Source organism: Lagenorhynchus albirostris, chromosome 4, assembly GCF_949774975.1.
Source record: "Lagenorhynchus albirostris chromosome 4, mLagAlb1.1, whole genome shotgun sequence".
Lineage (NCBI taxonomy): Eukaryota > Metazoa > Chordata > Mammalia > Artiodactyla > Delphinidae > Lagenorhynchus > Lagenorhynchus albirostris.
This window is the reverse complement of record NC_083098.1, coordinates 40069864-40079464: the sequence shown is the minus strand read 5'-3', so window position 1 is coordinate 40079464 and position 9601 is coordinate 40069864.

The window sequence follows — 9601 nt, the reverse complement described above, 5'->3', positions numbered from 1 at the left end:
CAAGACAAAAATTATTAGCAAGTGTATGTTGTTTAGAGAATATTTAGTGTAATAATTAAAGAAGACATCTTTAATGCTTCCTATAAAAGAAAAAAAAGGAGCATTGTTCTAATTTTGTAGAAAAAATGCATAGGAAAATTATTGGAATGTTAGTAGTGGCTAACTTTGAGGTACATGCATTATTATGCATAATTTTTTCTTTATTTGTGCCTTTATGCATTTTCCACGTATTCTGCAGCAAATACATTATTTACTATGTAATTTGAATAAAACTGAATAAATGCTATGAAAAATGGTCTGGAGGTCTGGTTACTTGGTGGCAAATTGCTTAAACTTTCTGGATCTGAGATTGTAATAAACGAGCCTACGGTTAGCTCTGTGAGTCTGTGATATCAGGTTTTTGAGTAGTAATAACATCTCTGTTAATATCTTTGTCACTTTGGCTAACAGGTATTGAGGGAGAAGGTAAAAGGCATTATTCATTTTTAAACATTTGGCATATTTCCAAACCACTGAATCAATTTAATGTAATTACTTTTTCATAATTATAATTTCAGAAGTGTTTCAACTTCAGTTTCAACTTTTTAATCAGCTACCTATATTCCCTGGCTGTGAACTTGGGGCTTAAAGGATAGTAAACAAAAACATTTAGGCACACTGGATTCCTGCTACTTAAAGAAAACCTGTGGAGAACACTTATTTGAAGTAAATTCTTCTCTGGTTATAGAAGTAATTACCACCAATGTCTATTATGTTAGTTGATTTGCTCATACAAAGTTATTTAAGTGGGGCCCATTGGCATTCTGGAGTTATCAAATTCTTCTGAATGGCTGTTAGCCACAAGCTATAGTGTCTTCTTGGGGAGATCCAGTGACAATAACAAGATGGTGCCTGGAATGTGTGGTCAAACAAATAATTGTGCTTTGTCACAAATTGCTGGTGCTGTGAGTGACTCTCTTTTCACCTGTTGTGGGTAGCTTTGAGAAATTTATTACTGGAGTATTTTTTTTTCCTGAGGCTCAAGCATATTTTTATTTGTGTTTCTAGATTGCCTGTGCCTCTTGAATTACAACTGTCCTTATTTCAGGGATGACTGTATTATTCTTTTTTTTATGGCCATGCCAGGCAGCATGTGGGATCTTAATTCCCCGACCAGGGATCGAAACCGCGCCCCCTGCAGTGGAAGCGTGGAGTCTTAACCATTGGCCCGCCAGGGAAGTCTGGGGATGAGTGTATTATTCTGATAGGTAATGTGATATGTAAAGTCTTTATCCCAATTTTGAACCATCAAATAAATTATTTTAAATAATATAAAGAAAGGATTAGGATAAAAAGAATTGTTTTTACTTAGAATTTTCAGTCTCCCTCTTATGTTTCTGAATTACCTCTATTTTTTATTCTGCTAGAAGTTAGGTATGTACATATAGTTTTTATTAAGTTTTTAGTTAGCCATTTAGTTTTCATCCTCCATGTCTGTAGACTATTGATTTTTTTCAGTTCAAGGTCTCAGGTAACATTCTCTGGCACATAACCCAGCAGTGTATACTGACATTTCCACTGAAGTGTGGAAGAGCAACCTCTGAGATGCCTCCTGAGAGCTTGGTTTATTCCAGGTCCCAGCTGGGGCCAAGGCTGCAAGAGGTAACAGTAGCATTTTGATTGAACTAGAGTTTCTACACTGCATAGATCCAGGAGCTGAAACTAGTCATCAGCCTTATACTCTCAGTTACCCCTGGCTGACTCAACAGGACTGGGGTAGGGAAGAAGAAAGGGGAGGAAAATAAAAATGGTGCTGTGCTGAGGGGAGCATTCTCATAAACTGAACTATAGATTTTGAAATGTAGGATAACATCAAGAAACATGAAGTGTCTGAGATTTTGTCCTACATACAAGCTAATGTGTTAGTCTGTCATAGTTTTATGGATGTTAGGAGAAGATACGAGACTACTGGATTGGAAACAAAAGACCTTATTACTCACAGCAAGAATGTAGGATGGACTTCAGGTTCTTGTTCGTTCCTCTTGGCGCCCAAGTTCCAAGGAGCCATTTGGAGGCTACACACTGCTCACACAGTGGGTTTGTGTCACAGCCTAAGAACCCCAAGCTTAGCAAATTCAAGTCTTTTATAATAGGCTGCAAGCACATTGCCCAATCTTTGCCCTATAATATTTTTATTATACTGGGCAGTTAGTACATTTGTCCTTTGTGCTGGACGGAGACAATATCTGTATCTCTCAAGGCTCTTCACTATACAAATGTCCATAAAAAGATAATGTAGAATGAAAGCCAGGTTAGGGCCTGTGTCCATAGGGTGTGAAGCATGAGAAATTCATAGAAGATTGTCTCCCAACAAGTAAAACTGTTAACCTGTTGACTGAATGTGGTAAAAGACATATGCTGTGCTTGAAAAGAGAAAATACTGGCCAGTCAAAGGCCAAATAAAGATTTACAGTTGATTCTTAACGTTTGTGCAGGCTAATAACCTCTCAGAAGACTACGACCCCACCTGAGCAGCAACATTTTCATGGGAGCTAATAGAAAAAGGCAGGTAAGGTCATGGGCACTGAGGCTCAGACCTCAATGTAATCACCTCTCACATTTTAAAAATGAGCAGTGCTAGTATCTTCTAGTAGAAAAGACTGCCTCATGGCTGTATCAATTTATTTCTCATGAAAAAAATAAACTTTTCCATTTTTTAAATATGAAACTGTTACACTTACATATTTTTTTAAAAAAACACTAAGAGTAATAGCATATTGTTTATATCAGCTGTTATGATGAAAATACTTTCTTCCTAAGGCCTCCTTGTGTTGTTTGAGGATGGAGCAAATATGGTGGAATATATAACAGATCAAAGGTTAATCCTAGGAGGCACTGAGGCCTCTCCAACACCTTTGAAATGTTTGTGATTTTTCATTCATTCATGTACTTACTGTTTATAGACTCTGTTTCAAAAAAAGTATTCAAATAGGATGACAGGAAATGGCAAAATGACCTTTAAAATAAGAAAAAGAGAACACATAGTTCTCTAAGAAATTAAATTACAGGTTAATTGCTATCACTGGTCGACCAGTAATTGTGTACTACAGTGGTCATTGCAGCATTATTTATGGCAGCAAAAAAAAATGGTAAAAACACTGAATATCCCCAAATAAGGAATAAGTTAAACAAGGGTTTCTCAACATTGGCACTGTTGATCTTTTGTGTTGGGTAATTCTTTCTTATGGGATCTGTCCTATGTATTAGTAGCATCCCTGGCTTTTCCCCTCTGGATGCCAGCAGCATCACCCCCAGTCATAACAGTCAGAAACTTCTCTAGACACTGCCAAATGTTTCCTGGGGGGCAAAATTGTCCCTGTTGAGAAATACTGGGTTAAATAAGTATATGAGTTATACTAAATTTCTAGGGTCGCCATAACAAGTCATCACAAAATGAGTGGCTTAAAACAGTAGAAATTTACTCTTTCACAGTTCTGGAGTCTATAAATCCAAAATCCAAGTGTTGGCAAGATCAATGCCCTTTGGAGGTTCTGAGGGAGAATCGATTACATGTCTCTATCCAATCTTCTAGTAATCCTCAGAGTTCCCTGGTTTGTAGATGCGTCCCTACAATCTCTGCCTCCGTTTTCACATGGCATTCTCCCCTATGTGACTGTGTCTCAATATTCATCTTTTTTATAAGGACACCAGTTATGGATTAGGGACCATTCTAATCTATGACCGTATCTTAATTACATCTGCAAGGACCCTATTTCCAAATATGGTCACATTTACAGGTATCAGAGTTTAGACTTATGCATACGTTTCTGAGGGACACAATTCAATGTGCAGCAACAGTGTACTTTTAGTGGCTTTTTGAGGTGACTCAAGGTTTTTCAGTGTTTTTGATGCTGAATTATCACTCAATTATTGCTAATAGTTTTCATTTAGAAGTAGAGGCATCACATCACACAATTTCTCAATTGTCCTTGGAAAAATGCTGTGGAGTCACCATGAGCTTGAATGCAGATTCTTTAGACTGAATGGTAAAATATCCTAGCTCTGTAAATTGGAGGATCTTTAATTGATAGTGATTTTTCAAATTAATAGAAATACTTTTTACTCTAGTGTAAACTTCATTTGGTTGGTTCTTCAAAACTTTTGCAGATCTTGAGATGGGATATGTGTATTTTTTTCTAAATATTTGTTATCAAGACATAGTGAGACCAGACCAAACCAGGAGAGACTTGTCTTTGACTTCTTCTGGAGAAAAATATGAAATAGTTTGCCTGATTTTGGCACAGTGCTACCTAACACACATACTCCTGACTTTGGGAAATACATGGTCAACCCTTGTGATCAACTTGCTTGGGCCGTGAATACCAGGCCAAATCCTCTGAGTGAAGATAGGCATTTTCTCAGAAAAACATGGGTTTTAGTCATTCTGGGAAGAAAGACTAAGATGTCTTGGAGTTGGAGAGGGAAGATATTACTCTTTCTCTGAAGTTAGATGAGGAGGTGGGACTCTGGGGATGGAGATGCATAGAAATTTCTGTTGGTGGCCCCTTCCATGTGGAGAATCCTGGAAGAACCCACCTGGTAGTAAATCATTCTGTACTGAACACATGTTAAATATAAGCTTTCATTAAAACTCTGTAATATTACATCCTGATTTTATCTAGACTTTAAGAACTTAAAGGGGGAGAGGTGTTCACTGTGTGGACAGAGGAATGAAGGAGCATGTCTTCTCCACCCAGCCTCGATCCTCTCCTCTAAGCCTAGTTGATGATGGCTATGCTACTCCAAGGGGATATGGGCCCAAGTGTCTTTGAGGGATGGTCTGTGCCAGAACAGAGAGTAGTGGTTAGGAGCCAGTTAAGAAAGGAGGCATAGGCTGTGACAACAAACAGAACATTTTCAAGAACAGGTAGGCATTTTGGGGAATTCTCAGATGTAGGGAGTAAGAAAATCTGAATATTCTGCATGGCAGTTTGGGGAATTAGACAATGTTATTTCAGCATCTTAGAAAGAGTGACTTTTGAAAGCTGTGGAACTTGGAAACACATGAATTAAATACATTATGATATTCCCATATGATATATCATTCAATGATTTAAATAATATTACTGAAAATAGTTGATAACATAAAACATACTTTTTTGATATAATATGAAGTTAAGAAAGACCATAAACTGTATATGCAATTTGATTCCAATTTTGTTTGCTAAAGCACTGGGAGAAAGAGCCACACCAAAATGTTAACACTGATTATTTAGGAGTTTATGGAGGAGTTATAGGTGATTTTTCTTCCTTCTTTTAAATTCTCTAGTTTTCCAACATCTCAAGCAGGGAAAAAACTGCATTGTAGAAAGCAAAATTTAGTTCTGCTGGCCAAAGCAGAGGGGAAAACATAGTGAGTAATAGCATTTTTATTAGTGCTCAAGCTAGTATTTCTGGTAGTTACTGAATAACAGTCCTGAGGAGCTAGGTGTTCTCTCACCTTCCAGATGTGGAGGCCCTATATCTCTGGGCTCCTGAGGTTACTGTTTGTGTCACACCATGATTCTGATGTGAGCACTCTGCAGCCTCCTTTGCACTGCTTTACACTACCTCCTTTTTCCCCTAAGGGAAAGTTAGCTTTTTTGTAGGCCAAGTAGCCACCCAGAAGCTGTAATGGCAGGCCTTACTACCAGCGAAATCCCACATGACAAATTCATCCTTTGTGCTGATACAATTGACTTGTCACCTCATTTTTACAGCTAATTAGCTCTTTAGTAAGCGAGGGCTAGTGTCAGAGGTCATCTGATACCTGATTCTGGTAAATTGACCGTAAATATTACTGTCCATCTGTATTTGCTGTTCAAAACACTGCTTAGTGAACAGATTTTAGATTCTTTTTGTAGGAGACCCTGCTTATTTTTGTTGGCAAGATAAAGTTTCCAGATAATGCTCATGAAACTTATCATCCCTGAAGTTATCTGGGGTTGCTGCTCAATTAGCCTTTTCAATCGTTCATGCCACCCACAGGGTGGGGATAGAGGGCTGGGGGAGCAGCCACACAGTTTCCAACTTTTCCCAGAGGTTCTTTTGTTTCCTCATCTAAATTAGAAAGTCACTGAAAGAACCCTTGTTCTGACTTTGTCCAGCACTATTAAAACTTCTAGGAACATTTTATTGTTTTATAACAGTAACACCAGTAATGCTAAGAGCAGCTTGTAATTACTGAGAGGGTCATTCTATGCCAGACACTGTGCTCAAAGTTTCGTGTGCCTTAAATCCCAGCATTCCCGCAAAACCCTATTTGGAGATGTTTTTAATCCCTAAATAATGGAAGAGGAAACTAAGGCTTGGAAAGTTAAAGTTTTTGTCATACAGATAAATAGAAAATCAAGGCTTCGCTCCAGTCTGCCTGACTCCGAAGTAGATATCTCAACCCCTAAGCTGTATAGCCTTATGGACCTCATTATTAATGTGACTAGAAAGTTAAAATACTAATTCTGAAAATATCCATGGCATGAAGTGTGTATGTGTGTGAATCATCATTTGTTATAGGCTATTTAGAGACCAGAATTATCCAGACAATATGGGAGAGAACAACAAAAACAAATTAGAGATGGCCCTAAGGTCTTGGTTTCGAAGGGAGCCATGGGTTATCTGGAATGAGGCTGGCAATCAGAGTTGAACCCGGACAAGTCTGGTGAGCCGTGTTTTTTCTTTTGGTTCCACTTAGACACTCAGGGGCAGCATCTATGGACAAAGCAAAAGTCAGTACAGCTTTCAGATGAAACAGGTGAAAAGAACAAGCTTTTAACGTCAATGAGAGTGGATAGAGGACAGATTCTGGTTGTGTTCTGAAAATGCTGGTGAACACATTTCTGCATAGCCAAGACTTAGTTGTTTCTAAACCCAAAATGTAATTTCTGAGAATTTAGCAGATTCTCCCCTCCCCTCCCCTCCTACATCCCTAGCTCCTTCCTGAAGGAGCGTGGGTAATAAGAGAGTCTTCTTGGAAGGCATATTAAAAGGATTAGGCCATCGATCACTAATGAGATGTCCAGGATTTAGTAACAAGTAGACAGAATCTAGGACCTTAGTTTAGCCCAGTTTATGCAGAGATGGCAATAGAAATAAAAGAATACAGTGACTGCAATTTCCTTTGTGCTAGGTTGATCAGATATATTAACACCATTTGATAATAATAAAGATATAAAATGAGCAAGATTTTACTTTTTCCCTAGAGCAGACCAGAACTGGATGTAGCTGCCTGCCATGGAAATTTAGATTGTAGACTTAAAAACATGAGAGGTTAGGTATGCAAATATGGAACTACAGTATAATCAATCAGCCACCCCCTAAGTATATTGAATAGCCTTGAGTAATAGAAGCAGCACTGTGTGTAATGCCAAATGATGACACAGTCTCTGTCCTTATCTAGGGAGGCAAAGAAGGTATAGAGCAGACAAATGAGAGAACCAAACACTTTGTCATAAAATGCCTGTTGAATAAGAGGGACTATACAGGGAAAGGAATTTTAGAAGGCAGCTGGATTATAAGAAAGAGAATTTGATTGGGTATCAAGAGACTTTTATTCTCTATTCCTGGTTTTGCCACTAACTAGCTATGTGACCTTGGATAGGCAAATTGCTCTCTCTGGGTTCTTCTCAGTTTCCCCTTCTGTGAAATGAGGTGATCAGAGATGGAAGTCTCTAAGGTCTTTCCAAAGCTAATATTCTAATGTAAAGGAGGAATATTTGTGAGCCTAAATCACTGAGGGAGATATCCCAGAAAAAGGGGGTAAGAAATGGTCATGCATGGACAGTGTGTGAGTGAGTGTGTGTGTGTGTGTGTGTGTGTGTGTGTGTGTGTGTGTTAGGGAGGGGCAGTTTTGGAGATGTGAGGTTTATGAGGAAGGGGAGGGGAGGCAGGAGAAGGATGGGTTTAGAACTGTGAAGGCTAGAAATGGAGAGGTGCGGCACACTCAGATATGACAGCAGAGGCCAGTCATTGTAAGTCTCACTTCCTTGATGTGAAGAAAGTGCACAGTTAATCAAGCCGAAAGCAAGTCATCATTTTTGATTCCTCTCTTTCCCTTACTAATCACATCTAAGCCCATCAAGAATATGTACTCATATCGGTTGACTTCTCTCCCTGTCTATTACCACCAACTTACTGCCAACACCTCGCTCCGGGGAGAAAACAACAGCCTTGTGACTGGTCTCTTTGAATCTATCTACTTTAGAGTTGGTCCCCTACAATAGCGTCAGAGCAATCTTTAAAAATTATCAGCAGATCCCGTCACTCCCCTTCCTAAAGTCCTCTAAGGTCTTTGGATTGCACTTAGAATAAAGCCACTTCTCTCCCTTATCGTTGCTTCATCTACAGGAACTATACACCCCAGCCCAGCCTTCCTCATCACCCTCATGTCTTCATGGTCCCTTTCTCCTGGACTCATTGGACTTATTGTCAGGCGTTTCTAGTACACTCTTGCCTCAGATTCTTTACACTTGCTCTTCCTTCTCCCTGGAATATTCTTCCCCTATATCTTCATGGGATTTCCACACACACACACACACACACACACACACACACACACACACACACCCGCTGTTTTATTCAGGTCTATACGCAAAGGTCACTTTCCTAAGGGGCTTTCTTCAACCTGTTGTCAAAAGTGGGCTCCCCCTTTCCAATTGTGCTTTATCACAGTACCCAGTTTCAATGATTCCATAGTATCATTGAGAATGACTTTGTGTACTAATTGACTTATTACCTATTTCCCCCACTGGAATGTAAGCCCCAAGAAAACAGGGACCTATTCTGCATTGTTCATCTTTGTTTCTTGCCCCTGTAACAGGTATCCAATAAATGCTTGTTGGATGAATGAAAGTGTTTAAGTAACCCATAGGAATGAAACACTGTGATATGGTACTGTGGTTTCGAGCACTATGGATCAACTGTCAGGCAAACCTGGGTTCATATCCCCGGTTTGCCACTTTCTTGGCAACCCCATGACCCTGGGCAAGTTATATAATCTCTGTAAACCTCAGATGTAAAATGAGGAGGAAAGTGGTGTCAACATCACTGGGTTGTGAGGCGTATTTCATGCAATAATGTCATTAAAGTCCTGAGCTCAGTGTTTCATAGAATTAGCTTCTTGTTTCTTTTTACATTTTACATGCCTACGGTCTTCCTTTCTTTAGGCCATGAAAGTCTGAGTTTCCTTTGACCAGAGAAGGAAAATGGTATGTAATATATAAAGGGATTTCCCTCCCTTCATTCCTCTTTCTCCCTCTTTTCCTTCCTCCTTTCCCTCCCTCTCTCATGTTTTCTTATTATTGTTTTCCTCTCATCTTTCCATCTCTCTCATTTATTGATATAGATGCATATGCATTTATAGAAACATGCTCATATTATACATTAGATAAATTTAAGTGTGATAGCTCCTTTTATTGTTGTTGTTATTAAAATTACTTTGTGAAAAAGCATATGGTTGAATAATATGTTGACTGTTAAATCTGCCCTTCAAATAAAATAATTTTTAATATATTAATAATCATTTGGATAGTACTTTGGGTTATAAATTATACCCAGTAGCATTATTTAATATGATTTGACTTGATTT